Genomic DNA, 23,455 nt, shown 5'->3' with positions numbered 1-23,455 from the left:
AGTCTTCTTCATGACATCTTCATGGGATTTCGACGGAGCCGAGAAAACACGACCACTACGGGTCATACCACTGACGTCTGAAATGCTCACCACGGAAGTTGAGGGCAACAACACCTCCTTTCCATTCTCCAGCATGACAGTATTATATCGGTAAGGAATAGCTTTGTCTGATACATACAGGATAGGACCCGCTGACTTTATCACAAGAGCTGGAGATACCTTCTTCTTGCTGCCATCATACTTGGCAACAACAAGCTCAGGAATTTTAAACGCAGGAGTATATACATCAACTTCATCCTCATTACGATTCTGAAGTATTTCAATTATCCCTTGATCAATCATCTTCTGGATGTCCCTTCTCACTTGACGGCATCCTCTCTCATTGATAGTGCACACCTGGCACCTATCATGGTCATGCTCGTAGTGGCTGTGTTCACACAACAACTTGTGCATCTCGACCAAAGATTGCCTTATGTCATTCACATATAGGACTTTGTACTTGCCAGGGCATCCCTGAACCATGTTAACAGCTGTTTTCCCATGCTCGGGCAATGAGTTCTTCTTCACATTTGGACCTACGTCCTCAAAAAACAATATCCCACTTCTCACAAGGTCTTGCACCTTGGTCTTCAATGGGTAACAGTTCTCCACGTCATGTCCGGGAGCACCGGAATGATACACACAATGAAGCTCTGGCTTATACCACCACTGAGGATTGGTTGGTACAGCGGGAGGATCTCGTGGAGTTATCAGCTTCCTATCGATCAAGGAAGGATAGAGCTCAGCATATGTCATCGGAATCGGGTCAAAAGTTACCCTCTTCCTCTCGTAGTTGCTGGTGTTGGTGTTTTTATTGTTGCGAGGCTGGTAGGCCTGTTGTTGTTGACGATGTTGTTGTTATTGTTGTTGTTGATGAACTTCTCTAAAAGCAGGTGCTATATGAGCCACCTGGTGTTGGTTGACGACTGGACGCACATCCTTCCTCCTTACAGAGGGCCTTCTTTTGATATGAGAGGACACAACATGAGTTTCTCCCTCCTTCTTCCTAGCAAAGCCTCCATACTTCTTTTCTAAGGATCCTTTATCTCGAGATAACCGTCCTTCACGGACCCCTTCTTCTAGTCTCATCCCCATATTCACCATTTCGGTGAAGTCTGAGGGAGCGCTAGCGATCATTCTTTCATAGTAGAAAGAGCTCAAAGTCTTCAAGAAGATCTTTGTCATCTCCTTTTCTTCTAGGGGTGGCACTATCTGAGCTGCCAATTCTCGCCATCTCTGGGCGTACTCCTTGAAGGTCTCTTTCTCTTTCTGGGACATCACCCTCAACTGGTCCCTGTCCGGAGCCATATCCACATTATATTTATACTGCTTGACAAAGGCCTCGCCTAAATCGTTGAAAGTGCGGATGCTTGCACTCTCCAGCCCCATATACCACCGGAGCACAACACCTGTCAAACTATCCTGAAAATAGTGGATCAACAGTTGATCGTTGTCGGTCTGTGTTGACATCTTGCGAGCATACATCACAAGATGGCTGAGCGGGCAGGTATTTCCCTTGTATTTCTCAAAGTCAGGCACTTTGAATTTAACAAGGATCTTTACGTTAGGCACCAGGCACAACTCAACAACACTTTTCCCAAAGAGGTCCTTACCCCTCAAAGTCTTCATTTCCTTGCGCAGCTCAAGGAATTGATCTTTCATTTCATCCATTTTTTCATAAACGTCCGGGCCCTCAGATGGCTCGGAATGATAAATGGTATCTTCAACACGGGGAAGGGTGTGCACAACGGGAGGTGGCACAGACAGGACCGGGCTAGATGTCGGCATAGAGGCGAGAGTAGGAGCGAAACCCTCTGGCATGAAATTAGCAGGCATTCCCTAAGGGAATCCGGCTGGCATAGACGGAGCGAAGTGGGCTGTTGCAGCAGGTACCGTCGAAGTCGCTACCTCAGATATGACAGTCCTCGCGGGAGGAGTTGCAAGAGTTGGTGAAGCTTGGCTCTGTGCGGCTAGAACTGACTCCATCATGGCAGTCAGCCTAGCAATCTCTTCCTTCAAGTCCCTGTTCTCTTGCTCTAGATGTTCCATTATCTTCGGATGATTGGCTCGAGTATTATACCGGTGCGTCAGCTTGTCTTCAAAATAAATGAAGAGCAAAGAGTTAGACCATTGATCAAGAGCTCAGAACAAAACCTGCTTATGCATATGATGCATGCAATGTTTGTGCATATGCTTTGTTTTTTATTAGAGGAACTTTATAGAGATCTATTTGCAAATATTTGAAAATATTTAACTTTGAAGACATATATGGAATACTCATAATATTTGGAAACTTTTTACACCAAAGAAGGAATACAATTTTGGTAACCAAATACAATACAAGAGAAAAGGAGAATGGACATCCTATGGAGCCCTAGAAACAATCGTCCAAAGCCTTCGAGATAGGAAGGTAAGCTGCACGGAGCCTCTTCACCTCTCTCTCATAAGCTACTTCCATATCGGCCTTCTCCTTACCAAGCTAATCATACTTCCTCTTCCAAAACCTAGATGAGTGAGGAAGAATATAAGTAAACACATCATCAGGCTCATCGATAACCTGATGCTCTAGAAATTCTATCACTGCATCCTTATCTTTGAGCTGCTGAAGAAATTCCTCACGCTCACGAACCTATGCACGCGATCGATCTTCTTCTCTCAACTCCTCTACGCCTTGATTAGGGAGGGTTGAAGTCCCAACCATAACCATAGAGGTAGGTCTCGGACACTCGTACGGCATGCGGTACCCAAGAGCTCTCTTCCTCACCCAAGCGGTGTAAGGTTCCAAATCAATGCAATTCTTCGAACCAAGCTCATTCCTCCATTTCCTATGAACTTCGCGCCAGGCGCGGACCATCCTATCCTTCAAGTTCCGGGGATCTTTACCCTCTTGAAAGAATAAGCCTTCCAACAAAACGTTGTTAGGTTTATCCTTTAAGGGGAACCCAAGCTGACTGCGAGCCAAAATAGGGTTGTAGTTAATTCCACCACATGTACCAAGAAGAGGCACATTGGAGAACTCACCACAAGAGTCAATAATCTGAATGCCATCATAAACACGATTGTACCAAGAGATATCATCATTAGTGAGAGACATAAGTCTCGTGGACCACCATAGACATCCCTTGTTCTCCTTGAAGGTAAGCGTCTGAGGCAAGTGAGAAATAAACCACTTATACAACAGAGGTAGACAACACACAATGGAACCACCACCCTTCGCATTCCTCATATGCAAAGAGAAATAAGTGTCACCCAACAGAGTCGAAACGGGATTAAGAGAAGAGAAAATCCTAATAGCGTTCACATCCACGAAATTATCGATGTTGGGAAATAACACTAGCCCATAGATGAGTAGTATAAATATGGCTTCAAAAGCGTCCTCACTCATGGCCTTCCCAAACAAAGTAGCTTTGGCAATGAGAAAATCAGATGGGAGACCTTGAATTCCGCCTTTGGTAGTCATATTAGCAACAATGTCAGATACATCCACATGAAGCATATTGGCAATCTCTTGAGAAGACGGAATCTTCTCCAAGCCACTGAACGATAACTGATCCAGAATAGGTATACCCACATGATAGGCATACTCCTCAAGTGTAGGCAAAAGCTGGAAATCCGGAAAAGTGAAGCACCGATACAGAGGATCATAGAACCGCACCAACACACTCATCAGACCTTCATCCACTTTGGTAGAAAGAATAGACAGGAGCTTCCCATGGAGATCTTTGAACTCCAAGGGCTCTAATACATAAGATGTCAAACTCCTTAACTCTTTCAAGTCGGGTTGTCTGAAACTGTACTTCTTCGTATTCCTTCTTTTCTTATCCATGTCTAAAATTTGCAAATAGACCTCTTAAGTTTCTTGAAAACTTTTATTGTTGATGATATGAATGCATGAATGCATGGGTGCAACAATCACACTCAAGGATCAAGCAAGTCAAACCACACAAAGGTCACGGGATGGCTCACGTCATTGTCAATATCAATCATCCATTTTGGTGGATTATGGTTTACACCTTATCAACACCCAAGTTCCATTGATATTGAGAATGTACGAGAACGGATCAACCGTGAATCAAGGGTTTGTTGCAAGTCACGAGCATGGAGTCTCGGTTAAGAACCACCCAAAGGGAATGCACTAGGGTTAAACCTGACAATCATGTTCTAAAAGGTCCCCATAGTCATCATCTCATCTTTCAGATATTATCGGATAAAACGACTACTCGTATCCCAAAAATATTCTCAAGAGAGACTCTTATGAGTGTAGTATTGCGTAACAATCGTATCAAATCTTACACTTGAACGACCTTCGCACTACGTCCTAAAATAGGCCAAGATGGGCTAGGTATCTGAGGCCCTTGGCTTCTAAGGTTTATATTGGAAAGAGTAATGCCTAACCACGACTACTCGTGTGACATTATTGATCCCAACAAGACCTCCACCAAGTGAATGGGCTTGCAAGTCAACTTGCTAAGGAATAACTCCACACAAGTCAAAAAGGCTATGCCATTCTCCTATCATAAGTGCACTCGAGTTCGGGTATTGAACTCATCTCACAAGAAACCACCAAGAATACAAGCAATTAATATATCAAGCAATTCATACATTACAAACAATACAGTCATCCCAAATTTGCACAAAAATATGTCACCAACAAATATAAACATACAACACATATAAGCAAAAAGTAGTCTAAACCCACTAGGGAAGATTATTCCCCATCAGAGTCACCACTTTTCTGTAGCGGGTTTTTCGTTACCTTTAGGTTTATTGACTAAACCAAAAGTCAACATACAATTTGAGTCGCCACCGCACTTTTATTTGTCCAAAGGAAAGGCTAAAAAGCGAACAAAAGCCAAGTAAGAAGTTTTATCAAATCAAAAACTAATAAAAATGTCAGAGATCTAGGTAAGGGGGTTGGTTATAAAATGGGAAGGTTTTACACACCTAAAACATCCTTAGTTCTCTAAGGGAACCTCTTTTTGCAAACATGTGTTGTAGGTTGGTATTTGTGAAAATATGTGCAAAAGATTGGAGGGATGAGATGAGAATATATTATATTTACAAATTTTGTTGTTTGAATGGATGAACCCATTGCCTACGTACCATCACAGAGGAGGATCAAAACCTCGTAGTTCGGGGTAAAAATCTCAAAGATTGGTGAATTGATTTGATCAAAAGCCTTAAGGTCTTTTGTTATCAAAGGGAGAAAACTCAACCTAAACCAACAATCCACCATGTGAGGAGAGCTTCAACATACTAGTGAGGGGTTAACCCTATAATAAGTATGGAAGACTTATAATCCAATCACTAAGGATAAGGTGAGATTTACATCAACCACTATGATAACTCAAATCTATGACTAATGTTTTTGAAAGGTTTTAATAAGGTGGCCATTGGAACCACAAAAACAACTTGAAGTGAGTTATATTTACAAGTTAGATTTATTTACAAAATGAAGTCAAAGTTGGATTAAATTTTATTCACAATGAGTATTGATGAAAAGAGTTTTGAAAAGTCAAAGGCATAAGGCCTATGTTTCTAGTTTGAAAACAATGTCAAAGTTTGAAAGGAAAGATTTTGGCTTGGGTTAGAGTGAGGAGAAGAAGAGAAGGGCTAGTCCTAAAGCACACAAAGATAAGGGAGAAAAGATAAACCCTTGGAGTTCCTTTTCTTGAAATCATAGAGATGATTCAAGATGCTCCTTTTCTTTGGACTTAGCACACAATCAAGCAATCAAACAATTTACATTCAAGCTCCTAGGATCTCCATTTGGCTTGTCTCTCTTAACTTGGCTACTCATGACAATGGTCCTCTTTACTATCTCAAGATGGAATCCCTATCACACAAGAGCAAACATCAAAAAGTTCACAACATAATAAGGGGAATGAACAAAGAATAAGTTTATATGGGAAGTCCTTTAAGATCAACTTTGAGATTTAACATTCTAAAGGCATGAGGCCTAGTTGCTCTTCAACAAGTTTAGCATTCTAAAGGCAGGAGGCCTAGTTGCTCTTGAACTCCTTTAAGCATAGGTATATCCTAATTCTAAGTCCTTTCTCCTTTTTGCATTAGGTTCACACAAAACAAAGACAAAATAAACACAAGACAACAATATATTTATATACAACAATGAGCTCAAATGAGCAAAAGAAAAATGACATAAACATAAAATATGTGCTCAAGTGAGCAAAATGAAAAGCAATATGAATAAATGAGCAAGAAATAAAGTGCATTAAAGTAAAGGGCAAGAAATTAAATGCTCAAATTAAAGTTAGTAATTAGTGAAGTTATGTTAGTTTGTCATAAGACAATGTAGCGCTATGTTAAGCAATCGTAAGTGGACTAATGTAGTAATCACACCTATCTGAGGCCGGTCAATAAAACTATAGGCAAATAAACACAAGTTAGAGATCATGACTAGTAAGCCAAGCTCCAAAAACTTGCCATGCCAAAACAAAAGGGGAAGGGCCTTGTATTGTCTTTAGGTTATTTGCTTGACCAAGAAGCAACCTATCTTGGACACAAAACAACTCACTTGATCAAGGATCAAGTTGAGTTTAGTTTGGATCAAAGAAGGTTAAACCTCTTATTTATAAAGACCAACCATAAGAACTTAACTCATTGGCCAAAATAAAAAGAAAGGGATGAAGATGAAATTGATGGAAAGAGAATTCAAGTATCAAATTCAATTGATCAAATGTGAACCAAGTCATCATCAATCAATGCCAAACAAAAGAGAAATGAAGATTACAAGTCAACAAGTCAAACATATTTTTTGGTATTTTTGAATTAAAAATAAAATGTAAAATAAAATAAACAAAATAAGGTCAAACCTCAAATTTAATTCAAATCAACTTCAACAAGTCCAATTAAATTCTCATAGGTCTAACATGGTCAAACAAACTTTGACAAATTTTTTCAATAATTTTTGAAATCAGAAACTATTTAAAAACAATTAAAAACAATGAAAAATAACACAATATGAATTAAAATCTCAAATAAATCTCAAATCAAGTAAGAAATTAATGAGGCTATTTTTCATTGACTTATCATGATCCATAGGTATTAGGAAAATATTTTTGGATTTTTCAAATATCAGAAAGTAATTAAAAATGAATTAAAACTATTAAAAATCAAATAGTTCACAAAAAATATTAAATAAAGTCACAAAAATAATTAAAAATCAAAATATGAAGCTAGATTTTTCAAGAAGATTTTTGGCATTGGTTTCATATTTTTGTGACTTCAAATAAAATATTTATGAATTTTTGAAAATAAAAGGAATTAACTGAAATTAAAAGAAAATAAGAAAAATAGAAAAATCCAATGCCATCAGATCAATTCATTAATTGACGTGGCAAGGCATCAAGGGCTCAGGGGCGCGGATACATGGTGTGCCCTGGTCAAACGCGTAACACAAAGATTTAAAAGAAGTAAACACATGGAACGACCAAGATAAAAACGTCGAGGCACAATCCAAAGGTTGGGAGGTTACCACGTGGGGATGGTGGTGGAAACCACCATCTTCTCCGGCGATCTAACCATTTCCGGCCACCACACGCAGGAAAATAAATTGCAATGAAAATGAAAAAAGAGGACATCAAAATGAAGCTGAGGTGATGTACATCACCACTGTAACCATAGATCATCCTCACCATTCCAATTTAGAGATAAATGTGAGCTTGAAAATCATGGTGTATGAACTGAAATGGCACAATTTGCACAATTAAGACCACCATTGGCCTGCCTCAAGTGAGAGGACTTCAGAAAACCATACAAACCAAAGAAATCCATATTGTATTGCAAGATCTAGATCAAAAAAGTTTGAGGTTCTACCTCTGAAATGAATCTTCAAATGCCATGAATCCTTCAAGCTCTTGATCTACTTTTGCTCTGGAAGTGTGATGGTGATGATAGGTAAGGAATTGAGCTTTGAAGATCAACTAATGATGTTGAAATTCAAGCTTGAAAAAGAGAAAGAAAACTGAAAATTCCCTTGGGTGAGGGTTGGGATTTCAATTCAACAACAATTCAGATCTCTACTTGGTTGCCAATTGAATGAGAATGCACACTTATTTATAGCTGAAATGGATTGGCAAGCATGGTTCCCCCGTGTGCATGGGATTTGAATTCCCTTTGCATGGGTCTGTACAGGCGCATGTAAGGCCCAATGATGGATGCAAATCCTTGCTGAGCTCAACTGGAAATGAAATGATCGTGCATAATGAACTACACAAGCTTGCACATCAAGTTATTTCATGAAATGCCAAAATGGTCATAAAAAGAAAGCTCTTCGAAACTCCCACATGGAAAGTCCAAAAAATTAATGTGAGTAATGGTTGGAAAGCCCTTGAAATAAGGAACAAAAGTCATGTTGGGAAAAAATTCATTTGGAGTTTGGAAATTAATGAAAACTGGCTGTGAAAGTTTAGGTACAAAACATGTCTAAGTCACCTTTGAGAATTTTCACCAAAAGTAAGCATCTTCAAGGCCTTCTATTTCAATGATGCAAGCTTCAAATGGAAAAACCTCCAACATCAAAGTTGTGGATATTTTCAATATGATCAATTTAGACTTAAATTTTTCATATTTTGGATTTTTCATGAGAAAGGTATGGGCACTTGAAGTTGGGCATTTTTCAAATTCAATGACTTAGGTCCAAAGTGACCTATAATGTTTTGTAACATGTGTTTATTTTAGGATTATGAAATTTTGTCCAACATAACATTTTAAGTAGACATCTTAAGATTTCCAATGCATTTTGTCTCACCTCAAAATCATAAAAATTAAGGAAGTTAGGTCTTTGGGAAGTTGACCCAAAATTAGGGTTTCAGTCAAAATGACCTATAATGTTTTGAAATGAATGATGACCTTACAAGTTTCAAATGGATTTTTGATCAACATGAAAGTTGTTCATATGGTTCTTAAGAACATGTTTCCTCCTAGGGTCATCTTCATTTGACAAACACATTAAAAGTTGCATCTCAGTGATCTTCAGTTTAGTCAGATGACTTAACTGCTCAACTTCTCAAGGCCAAACTTCAAATCTTGATGAATGAATGATTGAGGATCCTCACATAGGCTCATATATGCATAAAATAATGAATTAAAGAACTTACTTTGATTAAATTTGATCATAGGTTGAGGTTGCTTCATGAGCAAGGCACAATCAAAGCAAAGTTGAATTAGGGTTTCCTTGGGAAACAATCCTCAAACCCTTTGGGTTATCTTGCTCAAATTGACAAATTGAGATACTTGGGAGACATATATGATGATTAGGAACTTTGTGGACTATTGTCATGCTTGCTTTTATCTTCATCTAGCCACTTCATTGAGCTTAGAAGCCTCCTAGGAGCATGGGAGCACATGATCACTTAAGCTTCAAAACAAAAAGAGTTAGTGACATATTTTTGTGCTTTTGATTAGTAATAAAAATAAGAAAAGCAATAATATACAATACAAGCATGCTTGGTGGTCTCAAAACACTCAACTAAGTCCCAATCCTAAGGTTAAGGAGCCAAACATGCTATGATCCTTGAGGCAATGCAATGAGCAATGATATGATGCCATGAGGGATCTTAGGGTAAAAATTAGGGTCTTACAGAATAGAATGTTGAGTTCATACTCAACACTTCTATAGTGATAGTAGGGGTAGTATCCAGAATAAGGACTAACATGTGTATGTTGGGGATGTCGTGGTGCATAGTGTGTCTGTGATGGAGGTGAATGGTGAAGCTAAGTTGAAGGGGGTGAGACGTGGTTAAGAGTGAGATGGATATAGTCCTTCTCTACAATCCATCTCCTCGTTAGTATCTATACCATCCTCTCGAGATTCAACAACATCCTGGGCATATGTACCCACAAGAGCATCTAAGGGGTACAATTAGTTCCCCTCTATCTGTACATCATAGTGTTTTGAATTTGGTAACATAACACTCCTCACCACATTGTTTATAATCATGAGATAATACTCGTTCCGACTCTAATTTTGACTATTTTTTATGCCAGGCACGAGTTTAAATCCAGGGGGATACTATCCTCCAGAGCATCTAGAGTGGCTACCTCGGCGAATAATCCTAAGGCCAAAGCGAGGGAGGTTATCAATCCTCCAATAGAAATGCCTCCAATCTTGGCTTTTGCTAATCTCATCATATGGGCGAGCATGAATAACACGACATGGACACAACGAAGATGAAATGCGTAACTAATGATATAGATCTCTTTCGAGTTCGCATTACCTGCATTATCACCACAATAAAAAAACAGTGTACGTCAATACTTTTTTAAAGTATCTGATGGTCGGGTTGGGGATTCAGGAAGATTTATTCCCTTCCATACTAGTGGCATACTCGCCGACCAGCCTCTTCTAGAATCTACCAAAATCAATGTGCCATGGCCATTCTCTAGGTATCTCTTCAACATCTTCAATGTTAGTTGGGGATTGCAGCAATTCCATAATCTGATGCTGGTTAAGTTTATATTCTTTATTGAACATCCTAAAACTAATGCATTCCCTACCATGGTTATAATGTTGCAGAATGTTATACTCTAAAGAACTAAGGAATTTGAGTGCAAGCCTTTCATATGTTGAGTGCTGTAGAGTCATCAATTAACTCCACCCTATCCTTTCAAACATCCAATTTACAAAATCATAAAGTTCTAAGGTTCTAAGGCAGGACTCATCAGCATACCTAATCGTAAAGATGTCGTGCTGAGCTAATGCTTCGAACCACTTCTGCTGATTATCATATATGAATTCAATCCCCATATAGTCAAAATGTTAAACTCTTGGAGGCATGGTGATGATAAGATTCAGTATTGGGGTTGGTGGTAATGAAACCCAAATTTGAGGTTTTGGGAAAAGGGTGAAAGTTGGATTTTTGATACGGGGTTTGTGTTTTCGGAAGTGTGGTCTTGAGTATGGTGGTTTTTGTTTTGACTTTGGGTGATAAATGAAGGTGTTTGTGGAGGTGGTCTTCGGTGGAGGTTGAGAGAGGTTTGTGAAGAAGATGAACTGAAAATGAAAAAAGTGAAGTGAGGATGAGAGAGTGTATGATTTTTGAAAGTGGAAGAAGAGAGAGAACACAAATTTTGAATTAAATGGAATTTGTGAGGAGTAATGGGAGAAAATTTGTTTCAATGATTCTTTCTATATAGGAAAATGTACCATTAACGTGCTAACGGGCGTCAGCAAGGCTGACCACCGGCCCGTCATTAAATGAGGTGATTCGATTGAGAATTTGAATGTCATGACGCCCACCATCATTTTTGACGACCAAAACTTCTTCCATTCAGGGGTGAAATATTCCCTTTATAGACTAAGGCACCCATTATTTCTTTATAATATGATTGTAAGGACTGTGAGAGTACGTGGCAGCCATAAAACCTTTTGGCATTTGTTTTCCATGATTTTCCTATTGGATGCTTTGAATTTTCCCAAGCTCTTCACTGTGATTGATACCTATTTATTGACCAATCCTAAACAAAACTTAAAATCTAAACAAACAAAACTCATGGGTTACCTTCCATACAAAGCTTCATTTAATTTCAGTAGCCCGACTCTTGAAAAGCTCAACCCTCATGGGAGTACCTCTAAGGCGAATGTAACACCTTTTTTCCATAACCTCTCCGGTATGATAGTGTCTGAGCCTCTTACCATTCACCATTAATGGCCCAATGGATTTACTCCATACCTCCACTACGTCAGACCACATCACTCTAGTTACCTCAAATGGTCCAGACCATCTGAAGTGAAGCTTTCCCAGAAATAGTCTCAATCTAGAATTAAAAAGCAACACTAACTTTTACTCATTAAACTCCCTTATGGTAATACACCCATCATGCCACTTATTGGTGCATTATTTATAGATCAGGGCATTTTTGTAGGCATCTAACCTAAGCTCTTCTAAATCATGAAGATCCAAGATTCTCTTACATCCGAGGACTCTGTAGTACATTTTAAGGGGTCTTAATGGCCTAATATGCTTTGTGTCCCAACTCTACCGGTAGCTGGCATGATTTTCCATAGATAAACTTTAATGGGGTGGTTCCTATAGGTGTATTATAAGCAATCCTATAGGCCTAGAGTGCTTTATTAATCTTAGCGGCCCAATCTTTTCTAGAGGTGGAAACTGTTTTATCAAGGATTGATTTTATTTCTCTATTAGAAATTTCCACTTGTCCACATGTTTGCAGATGATACACGGTAGCTACTATGTGTCTCATTCCATACTTTTTCAACATATTTTTGAATTGTTTCGAAATGAAGTGAGATCCACCATCACTTATTACGAGTCTAGGAACGCCGAATCTTGGAAAGATGTTTTTGAACATCTTGATCACCACTCGTGCATCATTAGTAGAAGAGGAAATGGACTTAATCCATTTTTACATGTAGTCGACAACGACAGGTATGTATTTGTTTCCCATTTAGGATGGAAAAGTCCCATAAAGTCTATTCCCCAGACATCGAAGACTTTTGCTTCTAAGGTGTTCTTTAAGGGCATTTCATCTCTCCTAAAAATAGTTCCAGTGCGCTGGCACCACTCATATTCCGTAGCAAAGTATGAACATCTTTGAATATGGTAGGCCAATACAGGCAAGCCTGAAGAATTTTTGCAGCAATCTTGGAAATACTCATATGCCCTCCATAGGGAGAGGCATGTCAATGGGCAATAACACTCTCTATTTCTTCATGAAGGAAACATCAAAGGAAGATATTGTTGACACCTCTCTTGAATAACATGGGTTCATCCCAATAGTATTTCTTAAGGTCATGAAAGAATTTCTTCTTTTGCTGATAGGTCAAATAGGGGGGGGGGGGGATAAGGCTCCAGCACAAGGTAGTTGACAAAATCAACATACTCCGACACTATAGACTAGGGGTGTGCATGGTTAAAAACCCAAACCAAATAGAACCAAATATATGGATTAGTTTGGTTTTTAAAACCACTTTGACGAAACCGGTTTATTTTTTTAAAATTGGTTTATGTTTGGATTGGTTTGGTCAATAACCGGTTTGCACTAAAAAAATTAGTTTTTGTTTGAATCAATTTTAAAACCAAATTTCCCTCAAATTTAATTTTCATTCCAACAACTTCTTAACTCTATCCAATACCTTTTGAAATCAATCACTATTCGTTGGCGAAGAAAAAATGATAAGAAACTGTAAAAAAATATTTTTAAATTTTAATCTGAAAAATTAAAATTGAGTAATTGCCTGTCATATATATATATATATATATATATATATATATATATATATATATATATATATATATATATATATATATATATATATATATATATATATATATATATATATATATAATTCTCTCTCATATATACATAATTCTCTTTTGTTTCACCTTCTCAAAAAACTGCTATCTCTTTGTATAGTATTTTATAATTACCATTTTCATGACTCCATCAATCTTCACTTTCATTTTACAAAAATGGAAGAGATTTCTTAAAATAAACATGAGTCTAATGAATGAATTAATTTAAGGAAAGAGGCTAGTAATTATATAATTTCGACCTACCAAAAAGTACTTACTATATTATGTTGAATGTGGGAGGAGAGACTAAACACATCATTTTAAGACAATGAGTTTAAACACAAAGCTCTGTTCAAGAAAATATAATTAATGTGTTTTTTTTATCTTATCATAGAAAACAATATTTATGACTTTTTTTATTAAATATAAATTATTTTAATTATCATTTATGAACCAAAAATAGAGAAAAAGCAAAACACATCATGTTTGAAAAGTGGATAACCATTCATATATTGGTTTTAAAAAATGGATATTGGTTTTTTATGGTTTTAATAAAATGGATCTGGGCTAGTTTTCAAACCAAATAATGTGGGTTTTTAAAATTGGTGCACCATGTTTTTAAAAGTGGTTCTTATGAACCGGTATTTTTGCACACCCCTACTATAGACTACACTAATATGGCTTCCTCTTCTTCTTCCTCCTCATTTTCCTCATTTGGCTCAAGGTTATTCTTAACAAGGTAATCAGTAAGATGAGCATATCGTGGTACCTCAACTCTTAAGAAGGATAACAACCTATCATTAGGGAATGAATCATCAAAGGGAAAACTCTCATATTTTCACATCATTAATCCTAGACAAGTGATCAACCACCATATTTTATGTCCCTTTCTTATCACGAATCTCCATATCGAACTCTTGCAACAATAGTATCCACCGAATCAATCTCAAATTTGTATCTTTCTTACTAAGTATATATGTGATAGCTGTATGGTGTGTATACACGAAAATCTTCGATCCCACTAGGTAAGAACAAAATTTTCCGATCGCGTAGAAGATGGCTAAAATCTCCTTCTGAGTAGAGGCATAATTAATCCGAGCTTCATCTAATGTTCGACTAGCATAGTAGGTTACATGCAACTTCTTGTATTTGTGGTGTCTTAAAATAACACCTACCGCGTAGTCACTCGCATCACACACGATATCGAAAGAAAGGCTCCAATCTGGAGGCTGCATTATCGGGGTAGAGATCAATGCACGCTTCAAGAATTGGAAGGATTCATGACATCATTCATCAAATGTTAATTCAACTTTCATCATTAAGATACCCATTAAGAGTTTAGAAATATTCAAGAAGTCTTTAATAAATCGCCGATAAAATCCAGCGTATCCTAGAAAGCTCCAAACTTATCTCACAATGGTAGGTGGTTGTAACTTTTCAATCACTTTGATTTTCGTCTTAGCAATCTCTATTCCTCTTTCGATCACCAGATGTCCAAAGACTATGCCTTCCTTTACCATGAAACGGAGTTTTTCCCAATTTAACACGAGGTTAACCTTAACATACCTCCAGAGCACTCACTTTAAGTTATCTAGACAGTTCTAAAAACTCGATCCATATACAGAAAAATCATCGATAAATACCTCCATGGAGTCCTCTAGGAAATCTACAAAGATCACCATCATGCCTCTAGAATGTGGCAGGTGCATTATACAACCCAAATGGCCTTCGCCGGTAGACAAATGTACCATAAGGGCATGTGAATATGGTCATTTCTTGGTCACTCAGGTGAATTGGGATCTGAAAGAATTCTAAGTAACAGTCCAAATAGCAAAAAGGTTACATGGCAACATAACCCGTACCCGCGGGTATCCACCCGAACCCACCCCAGATTTGACGGGGAAAACCCGTTTTGATTGGGTTTGGGTTTGAGTTTGGGTTTTCCCTAATTACAAAATACGGGGACGGGTCATGTAATAGGGACACTAGTACCCACCCCAAATACATCCCTGAACTCGCCCCCTATATTTCATTATATATTTTATTAATTACTTTTAATTTAGAATATTAAATATGTAATTAATATTTTAATATTTTGATTTGTATTTATTATTTAGAATATTTAAAATGTATGCCTGGAATTTTTTGAGATTGCAAAAAACATAAATATTTCAATTAAAAAAATGATTTCCATAATGGATGGTGGAGGGTCGGGGATATCCGAACCCGTTTGGGACGAGTTTGAGTTTTAATTCTCCATCTCTGATGAGTTTGGGGCAGGGAACAAGGATTTATTTATGATTTGGGTTTGGGTTTAGGGGTGGTAAAAACCGTCCCCAACCCGCCCCATTGCCATGCCTGAATGTGAGTGCTTAGCTAAGCGCTCAAGCATCTGATCTATAAATGGGAGAGAGAAGTGATCCTTTATGGTAGCCTTATTCAGCTTCCAATAGTCGATGCACATTTGCCACCACCTCACTGAACATGTGGAAATTGAGTATCCTTTGTCGTTCTTCACCATATTCATTCCTCCTTTCTTCGGTACTATGTGTACCAGACTAACACACTAACTATCTAAAATATGGTAGATGATCCCAGAGTCAAGAAGATTCAAAACTTCTTTCTTCACTACTTCACTCATATTGGGGTTCAGTCTCCTCTAGCGTTCTCTCGAGGGTTTTGATTACTCTTCATGTAAGATCTTATGAATACACACATAGGATTGATTCCCTTGAGGTCCTCAATAATGTATCCTATCGCTTCAGGATATCTCTTTAATACAACAAGTAGTTTTTCAATTTTGTCTCTTCCTAGATCAACAATCACTATGATTGGGTGGTTAAATTCACCATCTAGAAACTCATATATGAGGTTTTGAGGAAGTAACTTAATTTCTAGCTTCAGCTGCTTGGGTTCTTACAATCGAGTATGAACAAGGGCGAAACATTCCTCTTGATCAATTGGACTTACATCCAATATATCTTGATAAATCTTAACTTTTCCATCCTTAGTTTCTTCTTTCAGAGGTACCTCCAAATCATCTATTGAAGGTGGCTCTGACGATAACTCCTTAATACATTCATCTATTATATCAACAAAGCCGCACAAATCATTATGGAAGGATTTTTCAAGAATTGGGATAAGATGAACTTGATCTTTTCATTTCCAACCTTGAAGGTGAGCTTTCCTATTTTTACATCAATAATAACACCAACAGTAGCTAAGAAACGTCTACCTAAAAGGATTAGGATGTGGGAGTCTTCATTAATGTCCATCACCAAAGTCTGTGAGAATATATAATTGGCAGATTCTCAAAGGAACATAATCCAATATTCCTACTGGGTACTTTATGGATCCGTCGACCAACTGAAGGGACATCTTGGTCAGTTTAAGCTCTCCTAGATTGAGCCTCTCGCAGATAGAAATAAGCATCAAACTAACACTCACGCCTAAGTCACACACGGCTTTATCAATGACATATTTGCCGATAATGTAGGGAATAGAGAAACTCCATGGATCTTTTAGATCCAGTGGCACATTGTTTTGGATAATGACGCTACACTCCTATGTAAGCCCCATAGTACCATCATCATTGATCTTTCTCTTGTTTATAAGAATTTACTTTAAAAACTTAGCATACGAAGGCATCTGGGTTATTGCTTATGTAAAAGGGATACTAATATGGAGTGTCTTTAAAAGCTCAATAAATTTCCTAAATTGCCCCTCTATTTTTGTTTTCGCGAGTCTTTAATGGTATGGAATCAGAGGCTTGTAAGTAGGAGGCTACACATATGATTATTCTTTATTTTTTTCAACCATCTCCTTAGCCTTCGATGTTTGTTCACTCTCTTTTTCAACTATTATTGGTTCCTTCTCTGTCTCATTTTCTACATCCTTAGATCCGTCTCTCTTATCAAAAAGACCCTCTAACCATGTTTCGCTTCATAGTGTTATAATGTTACCACGTCCCTTTGGGTTCAGTTACAGTTGGCATGTAAATATTTCGGCTAGGGCCATACAACATTTGCTTGCTGTTGTGCCACTCGAGAGATCTGTGTCTTTAACATTTTATTGTGTGTGGCCATAACATCAAATTTATTAGCCAACTGCTTAATCATCTCTTTATTATGGATGTTCTATTTTAATAAATCCTTTTTTGTTGACTTTGGGACATGATAAATTTCTCCATGATCAGTTCCAAGTTTGACTTTTTATGGGCAGCTGTCGCAATCGGGGTTTTAGAAACAATCAGATGGACTGAACAAAAGAACGCCCCCACTCTCAAATGAAGAGAGAAAAGGGAAAAACATAAAATTCGCCACCAAAATTTATTTGAGTTCCTCTATAGGAGAGAAGAGGGGAAATAGTCGATAAAACCCTCAAAGGAAAAAAGAAAAGATAAGGAATCATTCTCACAATCGAGATTGGGTTCAGAAGTCGATTACGTGAGGGGAAGGTATTAGCACCCCTCATGTCCATATACTCCATGGGAACCATTTAAGTTGTCTGCGTGCATGGGTGTTTATCTATGTAGCGGTAAATTCATGATCATCAAGCTATGGATAAGCAAGACATCAAATAACAAGAGCCGCCACCGTGCTTTTATTGTTTCCAAGGGAAAAGGGAAAAAGTACGAACAAAATCCAAAAGTAAGAAGTTTTCAAATCAAAACTAATAAAATGTCAGAGATTACAGGTAAGGGGGTTAGTTACACAGAGGGAAGGTGTTAGCACCCAAAGTGTCCTAGGTACTCCTAGGGAGCCCTTTTTTGTGTGCATATGTATTTTGTACAAAGTGATATTTATAAACAAATAGAGTGAGGGGATGAGAAAAGAATTCATTAATTATATTTTTGTGTTTGACAAGACCTCCGGACTTGTGCCTACGTACCATCATAAAAATGAGGGATCAAAACCTCGTAGTTCGTGATACAAATTTCAAATTGGGTGCATTGCTTTTAACAAAAATTAAGTTTGAGAGGCACCAAGGCCTAAAAATGCTTTGAATGAGTTAGTTCTTTTTGGCTTTTTGAAAGTTTAAGTCAAATATGGGTAAGTCTATTTATAAGTTTGATTAAGAAAAGAAGTTTGAAAATGCAATGGCATAAGGCCAAAGTTTCTAGTTCGCAAAGTGGTCAAAGTTTAGAACAAAATTAGTTCAAATAAAGAAGATTTTTAAAAAGGAGGGAGAAATTTTGAAATTAAAGAAATGGGGAGGAGATGAAGAGACTAATCCTATGCACAAAATTAAAAGTTAAGAGTTGAAAAGATCTGACCAATGGGTAGCAATCTAATAGACAAGAATGTCTTATAGAAATCCCAAATTCCCTTGGACATTTTGAATCAAGCAACACACAATGCACAATTATATCAATCTTGAAGATCAAGGCATCAAATAAAGATAGCCACATCCAAGCTTTAGCCACTCCATGACCTTCTTCAAATTTGCTCATGTAACAAATGAATTCCACAAGTCATAGGTTCAAAATAACAACTTCACAATGATCATGTTGCAGATGAACTCAAAGGGATCTTCAAAGATGTATCAGATGAAGTTTCAAATTGCAAGCACTTGGTTACACAAATGTTGATATTGGCCAAGTCCTTTAGCATAGGGAGGTTGCCTAGATTCTAAGTCCAATTTGTTCAAGATCAAGCCAACAGTCCACACAAAAGTTTTTTTAGGGTTTTTTGTTCTTATTATGTATATTAATGGTCAAAGACCATACAAACAAACAAAATATACACAAGCAAGATATATCACATAATATGGTCCAAATGGACAGTGAAAATTGCACTAACATAAACAATTAGAATGGTATGAATAATGACAAATGAATAAAACTTAAAAATTAAAGTGCCTTAAAATAAAGGGCTTGAAATTAAATGTTAGTTGTTAATGAGTTAGAAGTTATTATTGTTTTTCTTTTGCTTTTCATTTTAAGTCATTCTTTGGAGAACACTCAACCCACTTATCACAAGCATGGATCCTTAAGCCAAGACATCTTCCAAAGGAAGGAAAAAAAGGCCAAGTTTCCACACAATACCATGAAAGAGAGGAGACTTACAATCTCACTAACTAGAATGCTATACCTTTTTGTGTCAAGAATTTAGCGCTATGTTAAGCAATCGTAATTGGACTTATGTAGAAGTCACAACTATTTGAGGCCGGACAATAGAATTTTGGTGTTAATGCATGTTAGAGACATAGTATAATGGACTATGCTCATGAAACATACCACACATAAAAAGAATATTCAAAAGAGATGACCTAATTTCATCCATACTTATGTTGATTTTGCAATCAACTAGTCTTAGGACTTCGAGATATCATAGGCCAAATGAGATGCGTGCATAAAGAATGGGAAATAGATTAAGAGGGAGGGGAATAGATCAAAACTCAAATTGGTCAAAGGAGGAATTTTACCAAATTAATATCATTCATTCATTTTGGAAGATGGAATATACATTCCATCAATCCCCTAAATCCAATGATATTAACTTAACAAAGTCAAATCAACCTTGACTAAGGCCGAAAAACATGAGTCAAACTTACACAAATCATCACAAGAGGTCAACACAATTATTTGGCATTTATTCAAATTAAAAAAACTAAAATAAAGCATTTAAATTAAATATGGTTTATCAAATTCCTAAAACCTCATCAAAACACCAAAGAAATGGCCATGAGATTTATCATAGGTCAAACAAGGTCAAAGGACCTTGGAGAAAAAATTCAGAATTTTTAAAGACTTAAAAGTATTTTTAAACAATTAAAAACAAATACAAAATCAATTAAATCATGAAAAATATTAATAATGATCCAAAAAATAATTTTAATTCAAAATATGAAAGAGGAATTTATTTAACTTTTTTGGTGAAACTCTCATATTTTTTGGATCAATATTAAAATTAATATGAATTAATGAAAATTAAATGAATTAAAACAAAAATAAAAAAAAATCCAAAAAACGTGAGCCACTTGATCTCCCTCATTAATTGAGGTGGCAGATCAAGTGGACAAAAACGCGCGTTCCATAATAGACCTAAGTCAATGCGCTGTAGGGATGGTAATTAAAACCAACGCGTGTGATTAAAACATTTCAAATGAGATCAATGGCTAAGAACCTGTCCAACACATCACCGACGCTGGACCTCCGGTCACCTTCTCAGGCGAGGTCCACTGGACTGGTTCACTCATCATCATCAAGAAAATGAAAAAGGAGGACATGATCTGAAAGAAAAAATGGCGTAAAGCACGAAAATGACCTCAATTTCAACTAACTCCAAATATATAAAAAGATATGAGGAGATAAGTTTTGAGGTGTGTCAACTGAGTTGCTTCGATTTGACCTCTAAGTAACTCAATCTTCTTGCCTACATTGGTAGGACTTCAGACAACCAAAGATCCAAGAGAATTGAGTGAGAATCGAAGACACGAAGTTTTCTGAAATTTACTTTCAATGTTGTGCAGAACTTGATGTTGCTTGCTTCAACCTTGATCTGATCACACTTGAGAAGCTTGCAGGAGTGGTTTAGCAATGATACAAAGCTTTGGATCCTAGAGTTCTTGAATCTCCAAACAGTGAGATTCAAACTCAATTTTCAAGTTGAAAATTCTAAGGTTTTCCTTTGAAATGTGAGGGTTTCAATTAGGGGGAAAAGCTGGCGCGCAAGGTGTCTTTGAATTGAGCTCAGAGGCCTTGTATTTATAGCATTTGGGATTGATAATTGCACACTTGAAAAATTGCTAAATTTGGTCATTTCATGCACAAGCTTGCATGGGCATGTACAGGCCCATGAAGAAATCCAATTTAATCCATATCCAATTGTTTTGAAGTGCAAATGAGGCTTGAGTGGCAAGGCAATGCTATGTGGAGTTTTGGACATTTGATTTTCTCCAATGATGCAACTCTGTTAAAGCCATGCACAAATCTAGCAAACTTCATCCAAAATGCATGAACTTGGGTTCTTTGGAAAGCTTAGATCATGGGGTACAAGTTTGATGTTGAACACTTTTTCATTTTGAACTTGGATCATGGTGAATTTGAAGGTGGAAGTTTGGAAATTTCAACATGTTGAAATTTTTTCTAAGGGTCAAGCCATATATCTTAATATTCCACCATGCTTAACTTTTTATGTGAGCTTCAAATGAGAAAAGTGTCTTTATCAAAGTTGTAGCTTTTTCAAATACCTTAAAAATTGTCATAAATTTCATGTCATTTGGATTTAGAATGGTAGAGTTATGCATTTTTGAAGTTTGGAAAAATCACTTGTTCAATGGTATAGTTAAAAAATGACCTATAATGTATCCTCATATCACATGCTCATAAAAGTTGATTCAGCTCTCACTTCAAACATCAAAGTTGAAGTAGACATCTTGAATTTGATTTTGAAACTTGGAAATCTTTCATCTCATAAAAATTGAGCAAGTTATGGCCTTGGGAATTTGACTTTCAAATTAGGGTTTAGACAAAATGACCTATAAAGTTTCAACATAGAAAATGATTTTCCAAGAAAAATAGCTCTAGGTCTCAACATTAAAGTTATTTGGAATGTCATTTAGAGTAACTGTTCTCTTGTAATTATTTTCATATGGTGAAAATTGTAGGAGATTGGGTCTAGGGAGACCCAGTTTTGATCAGATGAATTCATCTGGCCAACCACCATCAACCAACTTGCTAACCTTCAAATATTTTGACTTTCTTGGCTCATGGTAGATCATATATGCATAAGATTATGAAATTTTAGGTGTCCCTTGAGAAATTTGATCAATTGGTGAGATGGCTTGTTGGAGAAGTTACTCAAGATACCTAGTCAAACTAGGGTTTCCAAGGCAAATCACCTTCAAACTCTTGAACAATACTTGATCAATATCACATATAGGAATCAATGGGACTCATATATGATGCTTATAACTATTTGTGGATCAATCCATGGTTGTGCTCTTTGCCATGAGGGTCTAAAACCTTAGATATGAACTTGATAAATCAATGGGATCATGCCCTACCTACAAAAGGATTAGGCAAATGCAAAAGACATATTTTTGGTATTTTAGTTAGTATAATGATAATATACAAGTATGATACAATCACATAGTGCTTTGTGATCTCTCCCAAAATAAACCCAATGAAGGAGGGGTAAGAAGGATGCCAAGGTGTGATCCCAATGCTAATGCAAATGATGAAATTGCATGAGGGATCTTAGGGTAAATATTGGGGTCTTACAGCTGCCCCTATTTAAAGACATTCTAACTAAGGAGGTGAAGGTTAAAATCTTCGGCTCGACTCAGTAGAATGTGCTTAAATAACAACACATAGAAACAAATTTTGGTCCCTAAGAGACCTCATGATGCATATGATATGAATGCAAAAGTTAGTGCCCTATGGGGAAATATTACCACAAAGGAAAAGAAGTCAGAGAGATCGAAAGTCCACAGGAGTATAATGTATTCCGTAAGGAAAACTCACTGGGGAGACAGAGACTCTGAGGGGATAAAGGAGGTTATGCGTAGGCCATGCTACGACTTAAAAATGCTGGGGGACTAGAGGAATTCCATACAAAATGGAAAGACTCAGTCGGGGAAGCAAAACATCTACAAGGGAAGCGAGTAGATCAGGATAAAACTGACGTACTTGAATCATGCAGGAAAAGCGATTTCACTAAGGAAATGCGCACTCAACTCAAATGGGGAGAAATAAACTTCAACACAGGAGGAGCATAAATCTACTATCTACTACCTGTTATTGGGTAAGGAGATAATAAAGATCTGATAGAGAGGACATCCATCATTGGTTAGGATGAACATATCAAGGATGACTCACTAGGAACTGCCAGGAGGGAGTATTCATTACCGATTACTGGGTAAGAATAGCCTTGCTGGGGAAAACTGCAGAAAATAGGATTTATAACTACCAGTTACTGGGCAGAAGACCGAAGATGAGAATATCCGTCATCGGTTAGGATGAACATATCAAGGATAAACTCAACAGGGAAGAAAATCTGTCATCGGTTAGGATGAACATATCAAGGATAAACTTGCCTGGGAATTGTCAAGGAGGATATCCGTCATCGATTAAGATGAACATATCAAGGATAAACCAACTGAGCAAAAAGTAGGAATTACATCTATCGAATGCT

This window comes from Lathyrus oleraceus, chromosome 1, assembly GCF_024323335.1.
Source record: "Lathyrus oleraceus cultivar Zhongwan6 chromosome 1, CAAS_Psat_ZW6_1.0, whole genome shotgun sequence".
NCBI lineage: Eukaryota > Viridiplantae > Streptophyta > Magnoliopsida > Fabales > Fabaceae > Lathyrus > Lathyrus oleraceus.
Note: the sequence above shows the minus strand (reverse complement) of the source record.